We start from the raw sequence: 23,964 nt of genomic DNA, 5'->3' as shown, positions 1-23,964 counted from the left end.
TACATATAACTTAGAGTTATTTATAAATAGTCTGAGAATACCATGTAAAAATACCATGCAAAATGCAAAATTTAATGAAACGACTGTTAAATAAGACTTTTAATGGCTTAAGAGTACAACTGAAAAGATGTCAGTGATTTATTATAACTTTGAGTTTTATGGAACACTGAAGTACCCTATGATCTTATTCCAGGTTTCAAAGTTCCTAAATTTTAATCTAGGAGAGATATAGGAAGCATAAGCAATAATTCAGCAGATGGCACTCATGCCCTTAGGTCTAGAATCAAACCCAATCTAAAGATGTTGGTTTCACACCTAAGTATAGAAATAGCACTTAGATATCTGTAGAAACCATTTATCATAATAGCAGAATGGGCAGCAGGTGTATTTGCAGTGGGGTGGTAGAGTGGGATGAGCAAGCTAATATGATTCTCAGTAAAGAACCGATACAGTTAAATCTGTAAGTAACCCTGAGTCTAAGAGTGTTCCATACCACTATCATTGGCTTTTCTGCAAAGTCAGTAATTATCATTTTTGGAGAAACTTGTGGTTTAAAACTTTTAAAAATATGTTCATACTTTCAGAGTCACACTTAGTCTTCTTTCTCCTGAGATATTTGACAAATACCCATTAAGGAAAAGCCATGTGAAATGATGTTGAAAGGTGTTTCATGGAGGGCAAACATGTTTCCCTTTTTTTATATACTTGCTTTGGTGTAGAGTGCAATATGGGACAGAATCCCAATAATGCTTCTTTTTCATCATCAATCCTATGATACTAACTCAATTTCCCATCAAGTATATGAAAACTATAGAATGACCCTGTGGGATAAAAATCAGAATTAAGACTATTTTTAAAATGCATGTCTTGTCTTGCTAAAGCACAGTGCTTTCCTTTACCTTTCATAAATTGCATAAAGCTTCGAATTATTTGTTCAGAATCACAAAAATGTAAAGTTTTCCTATTCAGTGTGTCATAGTAAAACTGCTAATACACATAATTTGCCAATAGATTATGTTCTAAAAACAAACCAATAATGGTAAACTTTCAAAGTAAGTAAGCTTAGGAAAAGTAAATTTGATTTCTGTATCTTAATGCCAGACAAATTTATTGAATGTTAATGGAATAGTTTCAGAAACAAGAGTTAAAAGCTGCACCTGTATTCCAACAAAATATCAATAGCTTTCATTCAAAATTTAAGTCGTCTAAATGTTTTGACTACACAACACCCAATACATTGGACAGACTGCAGGTCATATTCAAGATTCATTTTGAAGAATAAGATGCATACTGTATCCTCCTCACTCAAGGAAAGAATAAATAGAGTCTAAAGGGTATCTATATAACTCACAATAGTGTTTCAGAGACTCACTTTGTCTGAGATCCTCCTCGACTGAAGAGATCCATATTTCTAACATTCAGAGATTGCCGCATGAATCTCAAAAGTAGTTGATCCATGACTTACGGAATATGTTATCAAGTACAAGGAAGGCATTATAACATGAGGGTCAAGAGCACATACTCAAGTTCCTTAAACTCCTTGTTCTGCCACATAATAACTATTTGATCTTGGACAAGTTGCTTATCCACTGTGCCTCCATTTCCTTAGCTGTTACGTGGAAACATTAATAGTACGTACCTCAGAGTAATGATATAAGAATTAAAGTTACTACTTATAAAGTTTCTAAAATACTGTCTATACATATAGATTGTTACATTAAATATGTTAAATAAAATACACTGGGAAAATGTTTGCATTGTAGCTTCCTCTCTAAGGTCATAATGCATAAATATATTAAAAGCTCCAGTCAAAAATAAACGAAGATGTGTCTTGGTAACAAATAACTCCAAAATATCAACAGCTTACAACAACAAACATTTAATTTTTACTCATGTATTATGTAGGATGGTTTCAAATATTGGTTCTGACACTTACCAGCAATGCGACCTTGGGCAATTGACTTAAGTTTCTGCACATCAGGGTCCACATCCATACAATGAGAACAATAATAGTGCCAATGTACCAGAGGGTAGCTGTGAGGAATAGATATATTAGCATATGCAATATGCTAAACACAATAACTGGGAGATGGTAAGCATACTCTACATGTTAACTTTATGATTTAAATTCTTTTTCTATCTTAAAAACGAGGAAACTAATTTTCAAACGATGAGGTGATTTAAACAAAGGTAACCCAGCTATCAAATCAAATGATGAATCAGAAACTCTCCGTAAGGTTGAACTAAATTAAATCCCCTTTGTACTGTTTTGCTTTCCATTAATTACTGGGAAATTCTAATTGTTATAAATACCTATGATAGTGCTATTGAGAAATGTGATCAAGAATTTATAAAGAAATAACTTTTTCCTAGCGTGTTATATTTCGGTGAGACATAGAACTTGCCACATTTATATGCAAAGAGACAGAATGTGAGAGAATATGAGATGGCAAAAAGTAACAATACTGGTCACCACCATTGTGATTTTATGTATTTCCCAGTTCTCATTACTGTCCCAGAGTAGAATAGGAGATGTGAACAGTAGGGAAGGAAACATTTATCGAGTACTTATTAGGCTTCTTGCACTATGCTGCACCACACCCTACACCTCACTTACTTCCCAGAACAGCAACCACATAAAATAGGTTTCAGGGTCTACAAATGTTATCCTGGATCATGGCAATATTATTCCTAGGCTGATACTTTTTGATGTTCTTTCCGTCACTAATTTCAGCTTGCACAATAGCATAAAGTGGAAAATACTATTTTCCACTTTGCTAATGTCCCATTTTCTAAGAAAGATCTCTCTTGATCAAACTATGGAAAAGAAGCTTCATCCTAGTCATATCACTCATCATTCCTTGAAATTGTAATGTACGTCGACAATCTGCATCCATCAACATTAATCAAAGCATCATAAATGCAGGGGAATTGTCTGTCTTGTTCACCGCTTAATCCCCAGTGTCTAGGATAGTGCCTGAATAAATGAATTCATCTGGGAATGTAAAATAGAATGAATGAGGCTAAGAGATTAAAGAAATTTATCCAAGCATTCACAGCTTGTGTGTTGTACATCTGGAATTTGCACTACAGATTTGAGTCCAAACCCGGTGGGCATCCCATTGTGCCAACTGTTTCTACCTTGCTTCAGCAGTTAGTCTCACGGTGGCCATGGAGAGCAGAACAATGTGGTATTAGGGTAAACCATATGGAATGCTTTTCTGAATTCAGTGACAGTAAGTCTATTGTGTGAAGTATACAAAAGAGCTACCCTGCTAACGGGAAGGATATTTTGTTATAGAAGAATCAGTAAGTTCAAAGGCCCATATGTCAGTGGAGAACACAGGTTATTCTAGAAACTGACAAAAGGCCAAAATGTTTGGAAATTAGTGAGTGACATGGGGAGGGTTTGAAATGAGATTGGAGAAGTAAGCAATGTATAGATTGTATATAGCCCTGTAGGTCATGCAAAGAAATTCAAATTTTATTCTACCTGCAATAGAGATTTACTGGAGATTGCTAAGTAGAAGAACTATATAATCTGATTTGAGTTTTTGCAAAGTCACTTTGGCCACCATGCAGAGAATGGACTAGGAATGGATAAAATCTAAGTACAATAAATACATACACACATACACCTTCACACCCTATATGCTGCCCTTGAGAAATGTGTCAAATGGGCGAAGAGATTATTTTGCACAGGTCCAGAAACATAGTGACAGTGAAGTTTCTATCCAGATGATAGCATCCCAAACCTATGAACAGTAGAATATATTGTCTCCCCCCATCACTGTTCAGATGCCTGCCCTCTGAAGTAGCAAAAATGATCTCACAAAAAATGGGATCCTAACTTATTGATAGCAACTATAAACCAAATATAATTTTATGTGCAAAATAGTCATTGTATAACAACAACCTATAAATTTCCTATTATCCAAAAGCATTTTATTCTCTATACTATCCAGTTGCTCATACTTTCTTTCATTTTCTTTTTTATGACCATATGATTCTTCCATCCAAAACTCCTCACCAGCTCTCCATTTTCTGTTATTTTCTAGAATGAAATTCAAACATTTGAATTTCCTCTTGATCTGATCCCCATAACCTTCTCCATTTTTGACTTTATCAGCAGTCCCTACTCATCTCTCTTTCTTTCTTTTCTCTTTCTCTCTCTCTCTGTCTTGTGTGCAAGCGCACGCGCGTGCACGCGCGCACACACACACACTGTACTGAGGCAGTAGTGAATATATTATCACATTCTATTATTTTTCCCATGGTGTAGTATCTTTTGAGAATTTTCATTTTTAAAATATTTGGTCTGACAAGCTTCTTTTCAACCTTCAAAGTCTTCCTCAGAAAGCTATCCATGGTACTTCCTTAATGGGAGGCAGATATACTTTAAAAATATTCTATACTCCCTGTGCATGGTTATATCAATTTATTATTATTGAATTATTATTTATTTATTACTAGAATTAGTTTTCTGTTGAGGGACTGCATTTCATTTGATTTATGTTTAATGGGTATAATGTCATTGCACTCAAGATTGTTTAGTCATTCAACAAATATATTCCAGGTTAAATTATACCTTTCATATATACAGATATTCCAAATATCTAACATGTGTGCAGAAATAAAGCAGATTATGTATAAACAGTAGAACCAAGATAACTATTATTAGCCCTTTGTCAATTCCCAGTTACCAAAATGTATTGCAACTTCATAAAACAAAAGAAAATATAAATCCTCAGTGGAACTGAAAATATTCTTAGAAGTTTTAATATTTGTGTTTGTGGTTTTGGAAATCTACATATCTGGCATATATATTATAATGTAAAAAATAAAATGAAGTCAACTAAAAAGTTTTATTATTTAAAAAAATAAAACTTGTAAAGAATGTGTTAATGTATTGTGGATATCACCCTCTTTATTGTTCTCATTTAAGCACTTCAAAAATGATGTTTCCATTGGGGGCCACCACCACAATTTATAAGGATTTTGGTCTTTATTCATTTATTCAATACGCTACTGAACTTTGAAATTTAAAAAAACTGTGAGATGGAACAAAACAATGCACTATTTATTATTTGAGAAAGCAGTAACTATAAGATGGCTGTCAGTTCTGGCAAATGAGATCACACTTGTGAAGGTATATGGAATAGGTTTTTTAAAGTCTCTATTCATAATTTTGGTAATATGCAATACTTCCTGAACTCAGGACCACAGAAATGTGGAAATAGAATATGCATGCAATAAAGAAGAGGCCTCAGTGAATATGTTTTTGTTGTTGTTGTTGTTGAATATTATCATTTCTTTCTCAGAATCCTTTGCTTTCTTTCACAAGGACACTGGAATATCTGCAAATAACATACATGAAAATAGTGTTCTAATGAATTAATTACTTCAGGAAAAGGAGCACAGACTTCAGCATAGTTATGTGAATTCCACTACAGAGCAGATATTTGTGGGAAGTGTCCTTGTTTGACTTGTTCTCCTCTGTAAACACTGTATCTGAAACAGTGGAGCAAGCCAGGGAGAATCTCGGCATTTGTTGGACTAATCAATGATACATTGAGTATGCAACTTAAATCTAAACGAAAATGATAGTATTGCTTTCAATGGTTACCACATTTGTTGCATTTTCCAATCTGTTTTTTTCTCTGAAAATATATAGACATATATTTCATTTTTTGTGAACTTTTCTTTTCTTTTTTTTTTTTTTTTTTGAGAGGGAGTCTTGCTCTGTCGCCCGGGCTGGAGTGCAATGGCCGAATCTCAGCTCACTGCAAGCTCCGCCTCCCAGGTTTACGCCATTCTCCTGCCTCAGCCTCCCGAGTAGCTGGGACTACAGGCGCCTGCCACCTCGCCCGGCTAGATTTTTGTATTTTTTAGTAGAGACGGGGTTTCACCGTGTTAGCCAGGATGGTCTCGATCTCCTGACCTCGTGATCCGCCCGTCTCGGCCTCCCAAAGTGCTGGGATTACAGGCTTGAGCCACGGCGCCCGGCCTGTGAACTTTTCATGAATAAAATGTAGACACATTGTTCCCTCACCCCAAACAGTACAGTATGTATGTTCCACAAATAACACTTTCTTCAATAACTATCCTATAACCCTCCAGATCAGAAAATAAAAATTGGTACAAAATTACCATTTGAACCTAAGTTCCCATTCAAATTTTGTCAACAGATTTAATAATGAGAGCTTTATCTTGTTGGTTTTGGCTCTATCCAGAAAAGCAAGTTACATTAATTAATTGTTGCAACAGATTCTTTCATCCTGAATGAGCTCCTCAGTGTCTTTCTGTCTTACGTGTCATTGACAAGTTTAAAGGGGACATGCCCTACATTCTGGAGGATGACCCTCAACGTGGATCCATCTAATGCTTCTTCATGTCCTGACTAAGGTCATGCATTTTTGGCAGGAGTGAGTTCCACGGAAATGATGTGGCATATTTCTTGATGCGTCATCTCAGAAGACACATGATATAGACCAATCCTTCCCCTGGAGATTTTAACTTTAACCACTTGGAGACACAGGGTCTACTGAGTTCTTACACCTTACAATCACCATTTTTCCATTTGAATTATTAGTATATTGTAGGGCAGTATTTCACAATCATGCCATAAATTTATTCCTCAGCAAATCACCACTAAATGGCTTTCATATCCACTGACAGTACCTGCTTTAACCAACCATTATCTCTGATGGCTGCCAAGTAGCAATTCTCTTATTCCCATTATTCCTTTAAAATCCATTGGCATTCCATTGTAAATAGAAATTATATCTCTACATTTGTTTATTTTCATATATATAATAGACTAAATATAATATGTAATTCTAATAACTCATTTATGATGGCAGTATAAAGTGATGAGCTTCTATTTTATTCATTAGGGTTGCAATACATTGTTGCCATTATTTCTTTTAATGCCCAAATCATCCCATTCAAACTGGCTTCTATATACTTTTGACATGTCCCCAACATTCACTGAACATTGCCTTAATGTCAGGTGCAATAGAATGTGCAATCATGCTTTTCGTGCCGTTGTCCTGGAATCAGTCATTTCTCCAAGAAGCTCCGGCTCCTTTTAGTGAGGACAACATTTAGAGACTAAGATTATGACCCTTGACATGCTCATTGTTATAGGGGTATCTTTGCTTCTAGGCCCTTTCAGTGGACAGAGCTTGGATATATATGTATATGAATGCATATACAACTATAAATGTTTGTTGAATATGTATATTATAAAATCATGAGTCCATAGTGAAACCTCCAATTTCAATCCAATACCTCATGCTTATTTTCATTATTATATTTTCTTTGTCTATTAATAACTTCTTTTGCTTTTAGAGGTTCCATTTTATTCTAAATGCAGTTACTTACTTGCTCAGTATAACCAAAATGGAACTGTGAAGGCCTCCTTTCTGTCTTTGCCCATCTCCTCCCAGCACTCCCACTGTTGGTCACCCAGCTTCTGGTCAGCTTATCTATATGGATCTCTAACCCTCCCTAATTGCCCTGCATCCCTGGTCACCATCAATCCCACCAGCCCACACCTCAACGTAGCTCTCCCACCTTCCTGTCTGTCACCACCTCACATTCTAGTTTCCATGTGTTCTCCTCCACATGCTAAAGATTAAAAAAAAAAAAAAAAAAAAAAAAACTGGTAAACATGTTTTAACAGTATTTTTGTTTATTGATGATTACTTCACAAAAGATTCATTAAAGATAGTCCATACTGTGCCTTCTTAGAATACCAACCAAAAAATAAAGAAGAAAAGAAGAAGGAAAAATTCTAGCTCTTTTTTTTTATTTTTGGGTCACATTATTTGAGTCATCTAAAAAAAAAAAATTCTACAGCTGTGCCTAAGACTTTATCTCTTTGCAGTTCTAGCCTCAGAATACTAATTAAATTTAAAAAGTGTTTATTGTAGTATTCAAGAAATCTGTCAATTGTAGTACCTGGTATTAGAGTTAAAATGTTGTGATATAAATGTTAGTTATATAAGCACTTGTAAGCTGCTTTTTTGAGAGTATTCATATAAAATTTTATGAGTTTTAAAGAAATAAAATACCAAGTGACCACATGTATTATATGCAAGGCATAGTCCTTACTTAGGGCAGATTTACTGCCCCCCTTCAACAAGAGAACATTGAGACAAATGTATAAAATAGTTTTCTAAAGTCTCGGAAGTGTCCACCTCTTACAATTTCAGTACATACTGCTTCTGACTCTAACATGAAATATATACCTAGAGATTATCTTCTCTTTTCTTCAAAAAATAAATAGTATTGTGATGATATTCAGATAAAATGTTTTTATCCATAAATAACAGAACATGCCATTCAAAGAGGGTCTGAGGAAATGTATTACCTCATACAACAGGAAACCCAGTGCCAATAACGGTGAAGACACTAAGATTTTACTCTACTAGATCAGTTTTTTTGTTGATTTTAACTGAACACTGATTCAGACAATGCCCTTACATGAAGTTGGTTGCATTATGGGAGAGAAACTCGAAGCTTAGAAAACAAGTCTTTAATGGACAGTAATCTTGCCTAAAGTTTTTTTTTTTTGGAAGTAAACATTATCTTTACCACACTGAACAGTAAACAAAGCAGCCGTTGGGTCCAGAATGAGACACTATCTGTATTTTTCAAACTCTTTTGTTATACAAACATCCTTGAAAAAAGAAAAAGATCAGAATCAAAAGCAGTAAGTGCCTTTGCCTGTAAGATTCAAAGATATTCAAGATACCTACAGAAAATTGGACACAAGCTTCAGCTTGATTTTAGAGTTCATATAGCAAATCAGCAATATTATCATGAACCCAGATGCTCAGTCCTTTTGTCCTGTGTTCTCCTTAGGATATTGGCAGTTGTTACTTATGTTTGCAAGATATGTTCATCAGTTTCTTGGTACCATATTGGCATATGCCCATTGTAAGTGAAAAAGAAGGATGTTCCTACTATTTCATGTTTCTTGTGGGTAAAGCCACATAGATAGATTTTCCTGCATGTCTCTCTTCAGTATTGAATCATACATTCATTCCTAATCCCCGGGTACCGAAGGGTGTGAGACCGATCCCAATTGTCAGCCTCCATTTTCTTTTCTGAACCATTTGCAAGCCAATATCCAGATAAATTGAGGTCCTATGGCAAAAAAAAAAAAAAAAAAAAAAAAAGTAGGCAGATGAGGCAACCAACTGAGGTTTTCAGGCTCATGGATTCCAGAAATGTTGCTACTTCTATGCTCTATAAATTTTAAAAATTTCTTTTGCAGCATAGCAGTAGAAAATGGCCTTTCTTTTCCATATAGATGGATAGGAATATGAGCAATTACAGAAACGTTATATTTTGGGCAAACCATAACTAGGGAGCTAGGTGGAGCATGCAGCCTCATCCTAGGGACTAATAATTTAAGATTCTTCTTCCATTTACAAGGTTTTAATTCTAGATGTTTCCCTCATTTTTACCCTGAAGACAAGTGACATTGTATATTAGCATTACTATCTCTTTAAGGAACCTTTCTCAAGCTTCTGTTCTAAAGTGCTACTTCTTATTTATATCTTTAAAAAATATGAGTAGGACTGCTCCTTTTTATATTCCTTTGTGAGCTTATCATTATCTTCTTCATCAAGAAGTCATCTCTTGAATTACCGGAGAGCCAATTAGTATGATTCTGAGAGCAACTTATGTTTGAATGGCCTCTAAAAATGTGTGTTATGGAAGGAAAGTGAAAAATATCCGTTTGATTAATTTAATCACTAAAGGTGAAACTTCTTTTTCTTAAAAAGTCAATACTTTCCCTCCAGTAGACTGGCTTTTCTTTTTCTCTAAGCTAAACTTTTATATCCAAGAGTTCTGAAACACATACCCTGCTGTGATATAATGGGATCTTACGGAAATGGGTTACTAAGTATTTCTAGAAACCTAAAGAAGATTCTTTAATCTTTTAACCAGTAAAATCTTAGCAGAATATAATAAAGGCCTTTTTTACTACTTGAAAAAAAATGTGTGCTCATGTCTCTCTTCCTTAAGAGAAGTAACTACCTAAATTCTTCTATCTGGTTTAAAAATTCTGGTTTGAATTATGTTACATTTAGTTACTAAACAGAGGACTTTTTAGTCTTTGATCTTGGACACTGGTTCAAATGTTTCTTTTGCTGTTTTTTTGTTAGAACTCTTTTCAAAATCATGGCCAGAGATAAAAGACTACACAATGGGTATCACATACACTGCTTGAGTGATGAGTGCACCAAAATCTCAGAAATCACCACTAAAGAACTTATTCATGTAACCAAACACCACTTGCTACCCCAAAAGCTATTCAAATAATAATAAAAAAAAACTAAACAATTTTTTTAAATCATAATTTTACTTTCTACAAAAAAAAAAAAAAAAATCAGAAAGTGTGTCCTGGTTCACATGGTCACCTATTGACCTTGCAGAAGGGAGAAAAATGGAATCCTAAAATAGGTCTTTCTCCTAGAATAAGTTGCCTTAGAGTACATCACCTAGTAAATTTTGAAGTAGGGTTCAGAAAGCCCTACTTATCTTCTCTTACTGTGTGACACTGAAAAAGTTACTTGACTTCTCTGGTATTTTTGTTTCCTCATCTGTGAAGCATAGGCATTACATTTAATGCTCTTTAAAAATCATCATTCCATACACTGATTTATTTCAGAATCTGTGATATTTTTATGATTTGCATTACTTTTATAAACTGGTAGTCAGTATGTTTCCTAGACATGAGAGAATGCCTTTAATTCTCAAAAAAATTTGTTTTGTGATGTTTTAATGATTCAGTTCCACGATTTTTATTCCAGTGTTTTTATCTCCATATGTGCAAAACAAAGACTGAGCTTCCTGACCCATCTTCCTAACAAATAAGCTATCTATTTCTGCCTCTTTTCTTACTGATCCTATTGCTGTTTTGAAAATAACAAGTTGAATTTAATTGGAGTAAAATTAAATTTATATTCAGTAATGTTCTTTTCTGTTGAATCTGCTCTCTAAGAGACCATCAGAACTTTGAATAGAATAATAATAGTAGTAATATGCACCACTAGCCTCTACAAATTCTCTTTGGAAACAAGTTGAAGTACAAATAAAAATAAGAAAAAAATATTTTTCTATAAGCAGCTTATTTTAGAATAATATATTTCTAAATACCCATTTGTTATTTTCTAATTAAAATATGTATTTATTAAGCTCACCAGGTAAGCAAAACCATCACTCGATTTTTCCCTCCAGTCTGTTTACTCAGTGTCTGCCATGGTCAGATGAAGACGGTGATGCTTTCTGCCAAAAATTCTTGTGAGTGGTGGTTCTTGGATATATTATTTAGCATGAAATGAGGCATTTCATGGGCTTGAAAGAAAACAATATTCCTAGAGAAATAATTTCAGAGACAAGAGTCTTTCTAAAAAAATATAGATGGTGGTCAAAACCACATGGTTGTACTTGAATACGAATTCCTTCTACGCTGACTGATTTCTCTCAGAAATTTACTTGGCAGAATAGAGGTGATGAGAATTGTAGCCAGGATATAAATGATAGCAACAACCACCCTTACAATGAAAAAGACAGTTTACCTCCAACCATCCCAACAGGAAGACCCTGATAAAATCTAATTCCCCAGCTTGGAACCACACTCAGAAGTATTTTACAGCGCTTCTTAAAAGATTGCAAAGTAAATGTTCCACAGTGAAGATGGGGGATTGTTCAAATGCTCACAGTCTCCTCGGAATTTAGTGTGGTAGGAAGTTGGGCCAGGAGCTAATGAAGAGAGATATGGACTATTAAAAAAAAAATTAGACATGCTAAAGGATCCTAAGGCTGTTATTGTTTCCCCAAAAATGATTACTTCCTTTGAAATCAAGGCTATGCAGATTTTCACTGATGCGTAACCACTGGCACTTTAGTGTAAATGGTACTACTTTGATGGAAATGACCTTGGCTTCAGTCCCAATGCCCGAGTGGCCATATTGATAAATGTTACTGTGTACTGTCCCTAACCAGCTACTAAATGCTAGGAAGAGTGGGCCCTGGGAAAATGCCAACTTCTTGACTACGTAGAATAGACTATGATCTTGGCCCGATGCGGTGGCTCATGCCTGTAATCCCAGCACTTTGGGAGGCCGAGGCGGGTGGATCACGAGGTCACGAGATTGAGACTATCCTGGTCAACATGGTGAAACCCTGTCGCTACTAAAAATACAAAAATGAGCCAGGCATGGTGGCGAGAACCTATACTCCCAGCTACTCAGGAGACTGACGCAGGAGAATCGCTGGAACCTGGGAGGCGGATGTTGCAATGAGCCGAGATCGCGCCACTGCACTCCAACCTGTGTGACAGAGCGAGACCTCATCTATAAAAAAGAATAGATTATGCTCTTATCCTGAGGTACTAAGAGGTCTGCAAAGTGGCAGAGAAACAAAAACTGTCTTCAGCATGGAAGCTGCTGTTAGTGGGAAGATCCGATTAAATGAAAGAAGTGTCGGCATCTTTGTGCACGTATATAAGGGTTGTTCTTAAATAAAATCGGAAAATGGGAGAGTATTTTAAAATTTTTAATTCATGGAAATTATTTCCTCAAATAATGGGCTTTCTTTTGGTATAACAATGAATGTTCTTAATTTCCTTTGATATTGGATATGTTCATGGAATGGGCATTGTTGCATGAATAAACAACAGAAATTTTTTATTAATCGGTCAGAGAAGTTACTGCTGTAGTAGTTTGGGATTTCTTATATTTGTTTATTGAATCCCACAGACAACGTCCCTTATCCATCCTCCATGTTGATGCCGGGAGGTCATTCAAGAACACAAATATAATCCTGTTTATCTTTGCCTACAACTGCTTAATAATACCATGTTGCCTAGCATACAGTGCCTGTGTTCCTTAGATTGCTATAAAAAGCCTTTCACAATTTGGCCTTTGACTACCTCTCTAAATATGTAACTCTGTCCCGGGACAACATATCCACCCGCGAGACAAATTCACTTCTGTTCTCCAGCTGTATGAAGCATGCAGAAGTTCTTGGGAAACATGATATTTATATCTCTTTTCCTTTATTACACTTTCAACCTGTATTATATTTCCATTTTTCCCTCTATTTAAGAAACTTCTATTCACCCCTCAAAACTTAATTGAGCATCTTCTGAAAAGCCTTCCATAACATAGTCAGAATCAATCACTCTTCATCTTCCCACATCCTCAGCATCTAGGGCAATCTCTAGCACATGACAACTTCTTAATAGTTATTTTATTTATGTAGGTGTTATTTATGACCACACTTTTCAGGATTTTTAATCATCAAATGTAACTGCAAAACCTTTAAGAAAAACGTGGAATATGCAAATGTATCTGGAATTATGTCCCATTACTGTTAAGTAGCAGAGACCTGGCTACAATGGCTTAAACCATTACTGTTTTATTTTCCTACCAAACATCTAATGAAGATGTCAGTACACCAGGGCTCATATGGTAGCATCACAAAGTAAAATAAAGCTTCATTTATAAGTTTTGTTATGCTAATTTGTGGATTTTATCCTGAAAACAACCCAATGTCACAAAACTCTGGGCTGATGGAGTTCCATCATTACACAGAATTTCCAAACAGAAAAATAAAACAGGGAAGTGGCAAAATGGACGCCCCTCCAAGCTCACTTACAACGGTTTTACAGGACTTTTCTCATAGTAGAATCCAAAATTAGACTTACATTTCATTGGCTTCCCCAGTATAGGCTGAGAAATACAGTATAGGCTGAGAAATAGTATAAGATTGTAATCCTTCCCCAACTAACTAAATGGGGTTCTGTTACTAAGAAAGAATACCAATTCTTATAATAAATAAATAAATTTTGCTAGATGTTTTTCAAACTATGACAACTTATTTTCATAAAATGTTACTATCTAGAAACGTGCATTCTTTGTAACACAGTTATGGAAACACTTGTTTAGCCAATCTCTTTTAGTTATATTTTCCCAGTGTAACAACATGTCAACATGTTGGTTGGCAAACCAACAACAAATTGGTTTCCAATTACCCAAGAAGTAAATTTCAGATCCCTGTGTATTTGATATTCTATTAGATCAAAGCCTACTTTTTCAGATAATTTTATGTGTTCCCTTTGATTTTGTGCATTTATGAAACATTTCCTTTGGGATAATAATAACAATCCTTTTTTCTTTGAAGATATTTTCCAGACACTCATCCTTTTCCTTCCAAAAGACAAAAGTCTAGAAGCACCTGGAATAAAGCATGGGTCAGCTATATCCTCATGCTACATGATTGATTTAGGCACTTCTACCCATCATGTTGTGTAGACATGATACATCTGTTGTCTGACGGCACCCACTAAAAGAAAAAAGAAATGTTATGTGCTGTATTTCAGCCAACGTATAGAGCGACACTTTTCAAACAATGCAGATAAAAACCATCAATCATTTTGTCCCGTGACTGAACCTAACAATCTTTGAAATACTACAATTCTCTATCAACTGATGACAAAGCCGTCTGCTTCGTAAGTGAAGGAACATCTGTAGCAAAAAGATGCTTCATTACAATATGGGCTGCATATTGCACAAATATCCTGGTTCAGGAGCTGGGTAATTCCAAGGTTCAACTCTTGGCCCCGGCATTGGCTAGCTGGGAAATCCCAAGCAAAGGACTTCTCTTCTGTGAGCATGCATTTCTGTCTCTGAAAGGAGCACCACAGCATTTTTCTGAGCACCTTTGAAGTTTAGAAAAAGTGTGTAAAGCATTGAGCTCAGTTCTTGGAGGATGAGTCTCTCAATATTTTGTTGGGTTTTTTTGTTTGTTTGTTTTTCTTCTTGTCTTCTGCCTCCTCCTTCTGTTTTTCCTTATATTTCTATTTTATTTTATTAGTATCAGAAGTATCTATGTTTTAGTAGTAATAAGAACAGTGTTATTAGTTATAATAATATTTAGTTCTATTTCAAAAGTTTCTAAGTACAGGTATTTTTTTCTCATTCTGTTCTAGAAATCCATACACCTGTATTTGCCAGTGCAAATGTATTCCTTACTTTCACAATACTCATGGCATCAATAAACTTTAAGACTTTTAAAAATAATGAGGAAAGTGAACCAATTCATAAAGTTAAAGAGAAAGCAGCTACCCCATTTGATTACCTTATTGTGGTCTATAATTTTCAGTATGATTTTGTGCCGGTACAAATGGCTAAATTCATTAAGTATCCATTTTTTTCTCACCCATTATATCCCAGCCATACTGCTTTTCTTTCTCTTTCTGGAAAAGAAAACCAAACGTATTCAATCCTAAGGTCTTTTCTATTGCTGTTTTGTCTTTTACTCTCTTTCCTTTCCTCTTCCCCCTCTTTCTTCTTTTCCCCTCCCTCTCCCTTCTTTTCACTCCCTCTCCTTTTCCTTGTCATCTGATATGTCATTTCCCAAATATTCTACGTTGAAGACCTTATACCAAATGTTATCACTTCATAAAGCCTTTCCTTGACTATTATAAATAAAGAAGTGTTAGCTTATTTCACTATCCTTTTTATTTAGCTTCATAGTATATATAACCATCTGGAATTTATACAAACACACACACACATTCACATATTTGTTCCTGTTTCTGCTCAGTACCAAGAGAAGACGGAAATTGCCAGTCATAGTCAGAACTGTATTCCTGGTAACTGGAATAATATCTGTCACAGAGAGGGTGCTCACTATATGAATAAATGAGGTAACACTAAGTGTGTCTTTGTTAAACAGGAAGAAATGAATTCTCAGGCTATTTTTTACTTTTCCCTTATTGAGTTATTTTATCTTCTTATCACTTTATCTTTCTACATTGTATCAAGAACTATGCAATGTCTAATACTTTACCCCACTTGCAAGCTAACACTTTCTCTTCCTGAGGTTTCATAACTGCTGGAAGAAGATGTAAGACTTCTGGATCAGAGACAAAGGGCTTTATTATTCATGGGACAGCAAACAGCATGACATCATGTTTATATCAGTGACCTTTACCCCAATTCCCACAGGGCAACATGAAGAGGGTCAAATGACATCTACAGATGAAATTGGGTGCTTTACAGGAGAAAAATCCTCAATTTAGGAAACCCACCTCTTTTACTATGAGAAGTAAGCATACCTGCCCCTTGCAGAGAGAAACACTGTCTCTGTCTTCCATGGCTATGAAAAGAGCAAATCTGGTCTTTCTTCAGGAGAGAGACACTACCTCTATCTTCCAAGGCTGTTTATTACAGAGAAAGACTTGAAAAGGTAATCTGGAATAAAGGTAGGCAAAGTCTATGTTCACAGGATGTGCAGAAATGCAAGATACACACAGAGAATTGTCTCCCAATAAGTCCCTCTAATTTTTACACTTCAGCCCAGAATCTATTTTGCACTTCAAGATTCAATCTTCTGTATGACTTTTAAAAACCATCTGTTTTCTCTGAATACTCCTGGCCCTCATGGAACTAACAGTCTTATACTACTAAGAAAACCCAGATTCTGCATCTCCAAAAACATATTCCCAGCCCCACCCCATCCTAGTGATCATAGCCTCATAAATAGTTTAAGTGCTGCAACTGTTTCTCAGGCTGATATCCTAAGTAAAGCAGACAGGAGATAGTCAAGTAATACTTCCCGATGAGAAAGGAAGCCTGGTTAACCTTTGAAGCATTTACAAATATTAAACCCAGCAGGAGAAATTAAAACATGATTGCAGTCAGAAAAATCCTCTCATGTGAATAATTATTTATGGTACGGAATACTGTGCAGCCATAAAAAAGGATGAGTTCGTGTCCTTTGCAGGGACATGGATGCAGCTGGAAACCATCATTCTCAGCAAACTATCGCAAGAACAGAAAACCAAACACCGCATGTTCTCACTCATAGGTGGGAATTGAACAATGAGATCACTTGGACACAGGAAGGGGAGAATCACACACCAGGGCCTATTGTGGGGAGCGGGGAGAGGGGAGGGATAGCATTAGGAGATATACCTAATGTAAATGACGAGTTAATGGGTGCAGCACAGCAACATGACACATGTATACATATGTAACAAACTTTCACGTTGTGCACATGCACCCTAGAACTTAAAGTATAATAATAAAAAATAATAATAATAATCAAAATGGTCCTAATCAGCATGGCTTCAATACTTTGGAGGTAGAAATGTGCTTCTCTTAGTTTGGAATGCAGTCACAATTTATAGTTAGAGTCAGGACTCAAGAAGGGAAGTTGTATTTCACTAGATACCTAAGCACTACTACTTGACCTATCAAGTATTTGAAATTGTTCAGTAAAAACTTTTTACTTTATCCATAATGAAGGTGTGAACTGATATATAGGGAAAAATGTTCTTGTTTAATTTCTGCAGTAATAGACCTAATAATTAGTACTGAAAGAAGAAATAGAGAAAGAAAGTTACACATAATTCACAAACTGCAACATTAGCATATTATGTTTATGTACATAGAGATTCAGGTAGCCTGGTAGTAATCGTGTATTCTAACTGCGTCTCCAGTAATGGCACCTACAGTGATACTTTCCTCGAATTACTGATTTCTAACCTTAAGATAAATACAAAGTATTAACTTCAATCTATAAATTTAGAAACTGAGTCTCAGAGAGGTTTTTAATTATAATTTAAAAGAATATACATTATCAGTTAAGGTCTAAAATGTTTTATGGAATATTTATCGTGTGCCAGAAACTGTGCTAAGCACTTTAGCTAAGTTATATAATTTAGACCTCATAAGAAAACATTTGAGATGGCTATTATACCTGCTTTTCAGGTGAAACATCAGATATTAGTTGGTTAAGTATTTGTCTCAGCTCAATACTTAGCTGAGCCACATTTGCCTGAAACTGGCCTGTTATAACACCACCCAGACTTTTCTTTCATTGTGTTTGTGTTGAATGAAAATCTCTCTGCCAACTTTCTGCCCACCCAAGCCTGAAAATTTAGCCCCTATCTCCATCATCTGCCCTCATTTGATCTCAAGAGATGTAGAAAAAGTGTCCACTTTACTGTACCATACTACAGGGCTATCAAGTTAATCTTCACTACCTACTCTTCTGAAGGGCAAGCATATTTAAGCTGAGTGAGAAACAAGATATGCTAACTTTATCCACTGGGGTTCAACAGGAAAATGAAATGATCAAAGTTCTAAACTTAGAAGCATTTCAATAAAATCTTGAAAAAACATTATTGATGACTTAAATTGATTTTTGTTCATTAGACAGAAACCTATACTGTCAACTCATAGAATATATTAATGGATGTCCAAAATGTACATTCATACACAGAAAAATTGTTTATTTCTTTTTAGAATGATATAAAGAAGAGATACTTTTTTCTTGACCACGAAGTTAACCATTTATGTCTCCAGAAACACTGAATGGATTTGGTGCATTATGTAAGGGTGAGAACAAAGGAACTTGAGACATTTAAATTTATTCTCCAGTTTAAAAGTTACTCTCCTTGCTGAGGCTATGTGAGACAAAATATTTGCAAATGAGAGAAAGAGCATCCTTGATGGAATTTTGGAGCTGTTTACTTACATAACTGTTGTACAAAACTATAGAGCCAAATGTAAACATCCTTCGACACAGGTGATAAGAGGGGTTCACTTAACAATGAGGCTATGAGAATTACACAACTAGTGAAGAGTTCCAAAATGTAGAGACAGAGAAGTAGAAAAAGTACTCTGGTTTCCATAAATATGCTACTAACGTACTCAAACATATGTTCTGTATGGTATGTAGAAACACAAAACGATTTCTCCCTGAAACAACAACAAGAAAAGAAGCAGAAGCAGGAGAAGACAAAGATGAAGATGAAAGAGGAGGAGGAGGAGGAGGAGGAGGAGGAGGAGGAGGAGGAGGAGGAGGAGGAGTAAGTCTCCATACAGGTAACATTGCAAAAGTGAATTGGTATTTATGATGTGCATTAGACACTTTTTCTTACTCAAACATATCTCTTTAGTTGACTGACAGTTTCCATCTCCAATCATTTGTTGTTGAATTGGCAGTAGACCTCTAAGCATGTTATTTGGAAAAATGTCTAAGATTCTGAACTACCTTATTTTTGAAGAGAAGTGTTACTCTTGGGTGACTATATAATTAGGAAGACAAAGAAAGTGAGTATGAGTTTCTAGCACTGTGCTTCCACTTCCTTCTCAACTTCTAGAAGTGAATGAAATCGCAACAATTTTGAGAACCCAGCTCTTCTTGGGTGATAATTATAACAAACCTGTCTTTGTAAACCTAGAGTTCAGACTTTGGAATTTTAAGCGAACTCTAGGTGGCATTGATTTATGTCTTCTATATCTAGGAATCTAAATGTCATTATTTTCTTTTTCTTTTGTTACTATTTCCTGAAAAATTTTCACTCTCTCTCTCTATATATATATATACTCACAAAAAATCATACCATATGTAAAGCATAAAATGGAAAGAGATAATTCCTGTCAATAGTTTTATGTATATGAAATGCATATCATTGCATATGCATTTTAGACCTATACTTTAGCTTGTATATTCTATATATTTTGTAAAATAGGAATAATACTATTTAGGTCTTTGCTCATTGAATCAGCTATACAATGATAATATCTTTTTGTGTCAGTGGATAAAGATATACCTCATTATTTAAATGTTCATATAATTTCATGATGTGAACATACCAAAATTTTTTCAACTATTTTCCTATTCTCAGACATTTATTATGTCTCTAATTTTAAAGGCACTTGCATTAGTCCTACACTAAACTTCCATATGCTTATACCCTGCACACTTGCATTCAGATATCTGTAGAATGGATTTCTAGAACTAGGATACTGATTTAAAATTTGTATACAATATATTGATAATTTGATAGCCACTAACAGATTGACCTTTTTATTACCAACAACTCAAATAAATACTGAATAGTATCACTTTTTAAAAAGTTTTCATTAGTCTGATAACTGTGACATCAAGTTGTTTTAGTCTGCGTTTCTATGATCGCAATTGCAATTGAGTATCTCCTCTCATGTTTATTGGCCACTGGTGAAATCTCCTTGTTGGCCTATTATTTTGTCCTGTGTTCTCATTTTTATGCACATTGCTTGATTTTTTCAAATTGATTTCATTAATGCATAGGATATTTGTAGGTTCCTTCTTTCACCAGTAAATCATTTTTATTTCTAGTTGGGGGTGTGAATTTAATTTTAATGTGTTTGTTTACTTGTATTTTTGTTTTATTTTATTATAATGTCTATAATCCTGTTCCATGCATTAAATAAAAAATTACACTGCTTTGGAAAACTTCCTTTTCATATACAATTTCTTGATTATGTATGGGTCTTTTCCTGAGTTCTTCATTGTAATTATAGCTGTACAAGTCTTTCTGTGCCAGAATTATTGAGTTTTATTTACTATAGCTTCATGTATATTTTTATATCCGGTAAAAATTCTATGCCTTGATTTGATGGTTTTGCTCACATTAACTCCTTCAGAGAACTTCTGGATTGATTTAACTAGTTCTAAAAATAATCTGATTAGATTATTTAGTGTCTTTTTAAAGATTTTGTATACAATAAATCTTGGAAACTCCAAGGTCGTGTACACATGTATAGGTATGAATTCTTCAAATGGGCAGGAAAAAGTTTACCTGAATTGGCATGTCCTTTTAATATAGTGTGCCGCTCAATGAAGAAATCTCAAATTTGGATTTAGATTTGGAAACTAGATAAAAACAATGATGAGTACAAACGACAGTTACTGAGGCGTCTTCAAATAAAACTGTGATTAAGAAATAACTACTTATATTTTCTAGGAGTCATGTTTATTAAACTGTTATGTAAAATTTTAGTTTTCCTTGACATCTGACATGCTGAACACTGAGAACTATATTTATGTTTTATGTCTGCAGTAACATACTTTAATAGAAGAGCAACCTTAGAGTAAAAATTATCTTTCAAAAGGGAATAATGAGAACAGAATTTGTGACTACAATTTCAAATTTTACAACCACATTCTCTGTCTGTACTCATGAATTGTTGTAGAGGAGTTACTGTAAAGTTTATAAAAATTTTATACTAAAATGTTCTCTTTTTCCCTCTATATTTTCCTGGTACTTCACAAGCTCTTATCAAGGGAGATATTAGTTCATCTTTTTTTTTTTTTTAATTTTCTTTTGTTTTTATATACTTTTCAGAGCAAATTACATGTTGATTTTAGGAAACATAAGAAATGGCCCCATCTTGTAATGTTTGTTTGTTTGTTTTTGGAATTAATGGGGCCTTCCATGAGCATATATGTGGGAAGCAGATGCCCTTCTATCTGAAAACAGGGCTTGTATTTGAGCCCTCTTTAAGACTTTGACAAAGGCTTTCTGAAGCTTGACTAACCTTCCCCAACCATGTTCCTCCAAAGCCACGGGGCAATTCTACTGAATTCGTTGACTTGTTTGGGAGCCTGACAAAAATTTCTCCAGGCACTGAAATCATAATTTAAACATATGGCTGTCAGACTGACTTAGGACTGTTCAATCTGTGAAATAGCTAGTTTTCCTAGAGGTATCAAGTCTCCCAAGGTCATACAAAAAGTAACTATAGTGTTTTAACATAGTTCACAGAGGTAATAATGAAGGATAAGAACAGAACATCATTCTAGTTCTTAATTTTCAGTCACTCTTTCTAAGTTTTGACTTTATTTCACTTTGATAGTTTAGAAAAAGTATAAACAAACTTTTAACTAAAACTGGTCTATATAGAAATTTTGTTTTCAGTGCAATCATAGTTGATTTTTGTGTTTACTTTGAATTTAAGAACATTGATATGATTCACTTGATACATAATAGAGTGAACTTGCCTGCTAGAATATTCTAAAAAATAAATAAAACAAAAAATATGGTATAAAAATGAGCCTCTATGATAGCATTCCCTGATTCTTTCTTTGTCTAGTAAAAGTTGCTTTTCATTTCAGAATTTACTGAATCCAAACTACATGACTTCTTTTTCAGTATTCCTTTCTGATGTTTTGTAAATTGTTTTTTGCTTCAGCAATACCTATTCCAGTTGTTAATAAACATGTAAAACATGATAAACATAGGTTAGTTTCCTTTAGTTTCTTAGTCATTGTTTTTCATTCAATTGGTTTTGCATTCTATTTTATTTGATTTGAATTTTAAAACTTCCTTTCCTTCCTTCCTTCCTTTCTGCCTGCCTGCCTTCCTTCCTTCCTTCCTTCCTTCCTCCCTCCCTCCCTCCTTCCTTTCTTTCTCTCTCTTTCTTTCTTTCTCTTTCTTTCTTTCTCTCTCTTTCTTTCTTTCTTTCTCTTTCTTTCTTTCTTTCTTTCTTTCTTTCTTTCTTTCTTTCTTTCTTTCTTTCTTTCTCTCTCTCTCTCTCTCTCTCTCTCTCTTTCTTTCTTTCTTTCTTTCTTTCTTTCTTTCTTTCTTTCTTTCTTTCTTTCTTTCTTTCTTTCTTTCTTTCTTTCTTTCTTTCTTTCTTTCTTTCTTTCTTCTTTCTTTCTTTTCCAGCAACAACTGTTTATTTTCCAGCAAGAACTGTTGCTTGCTTCTTTCTTTCCCTTCCTTCCCTCCCTCCCTCCCTCCCTCCCTCCCTTCCGTCCTTCCTTCCTTCCTTCCTTCCTTCCTTCCTTCCTTCCTTCCTTCCTTCCTTCCTTCCTTCTCTTTTTCTTTTCTTTTCCACGCCCGGCTAATTTTTTTTGTATTTTTTTTAGTAGACACGCGGTTTCACCGTGTTAGCCAGGATTCTCTTGATCTCCTGCCCTGGTGATCCTCCCGTCTCGGCCTCCCAAAGTGCTGGGATTACAGGCCTGAGCCACCGCGCCCGGCCTTTTTTTTTTTTTTTTTTTTTTTTTTTTCCTTTTCTTTTTTTTGAGACAGAGTCTTTCTTGCTCAGTCACTCAGGCTGGAGTGAAGTGACGCAATCTCAGCTCACTGCAGCCTCCATCCCCAGGTTCAAGAGATTCTCCTGCTTCAGTTTCCTGAGTGGCTGGGTAGCATGTGCCACCATGCCTGGCTAATTTTTGTATTTTTGTAGAGATGAGTTTTCACCATGTTGGTCAGGCTGGTCTTGAACATCTGTTTATTCATCCAGAGCATGCTTTCTGGGCCAAATCTCAAGTTATCATAGGGCTCAGTCCACATTTCTGAGATTTGTATGAGCTTATCATTGATATATAATTACTCAAACGTGAATATTACTTGTTTTTAAAACTCTCGATTTCTCCTTACCCAAGCAGACACTTTCTCTCTCTCTCTCTCTGTGTCAAGGTTTATTTAGGTCAAAAAACAGAGAGAGAGATAGGAGAGAGGTAAAGATATCAGTATCAATTTAGAAGTATAGATACCAATATTGATATAAAGATATAGATATTGATAACTAGTAGAGTGTTTATATAGCTATAGACAAATAGATATCTATATCCATATTTGCATATCTATATCTCTCCCTGTGTATACATAGACAGAGATAAGGGAGAGACTATGAAATTTTCTCTACAGAGAAATTTTGGTGAATGTTATTATAAGCAAAATTGGAAATGGGTTAGGTTAAGAGAGATGCTTTTGTGTAATTGTAAATTATAGTAAAAATATAATTACAACAATTTTCTACATTTAACACAGGGGCACTAGTTATGTCTGGAGATATTTATGTACAGCCATAGTAAAAATACATCTATATCCGCAAATTTGTTTTCATTTCATTCCACAAAACACAATTATTATAAACATCAAGAATTGTGAGCTATTGAACAGATGGTGCATTAGTGTCTTAATTCTTGATCTTTATTCTAGTAAATCCTTTGGTTTCATATCCTTTCCACAAATCCTATGGCCATTCAGGGCATGATGAATGATTTTTTAAATGCTGCTTTAATGTTGATGTCATTTTTTGTGTTTTATGATTTCAAACAAATATGTAAATGCAACTGTCTAGTAGG

At 34.9% G+C, this 23,964-nt stretch overlaps 1 long non-coding RNA gene across 1 annotated transcript in view; it reads left to right on the top strand.

Annotated features, from left to right (window-relative positions):
• Positions 1-18,853, top strand: part of LOC140709910 (uncharacterized) — a 66,062-nt gene extending 47,209 nt beyond the window's left edge. The window contains exon 3 of the long non-coding RNA XR_012090691.1: positions 18,778-18,853. This is a non-coding gene — a long non-coding RNA (uncharacterized lncRNA). The remainder of the gene's footprint in view (positions 1-18,777) is intronic.
• Positions 18,854-23,964: the final 5,111 nt, after the last annotated feature.

The sequence above is a fragment of the Chlorocebus sabaeus genome, chromosome 23 (assembly GCF_047675955.1).
Source record: "Chlorocebus sabaeus isolate Y175 chromosome 23, mChlSab1.0.hap1, whole genome shotgun sequence".
Lineage (NCBI taxonomy): Eukaryota > Metazoa > Chordata > Mammalia > Primates > Cercopithecidae > Chlorocebus > Chlorocebus sabaeus.
This window is presented reverse-complemented; position numbering and strand designations above follow the sequence as displayed.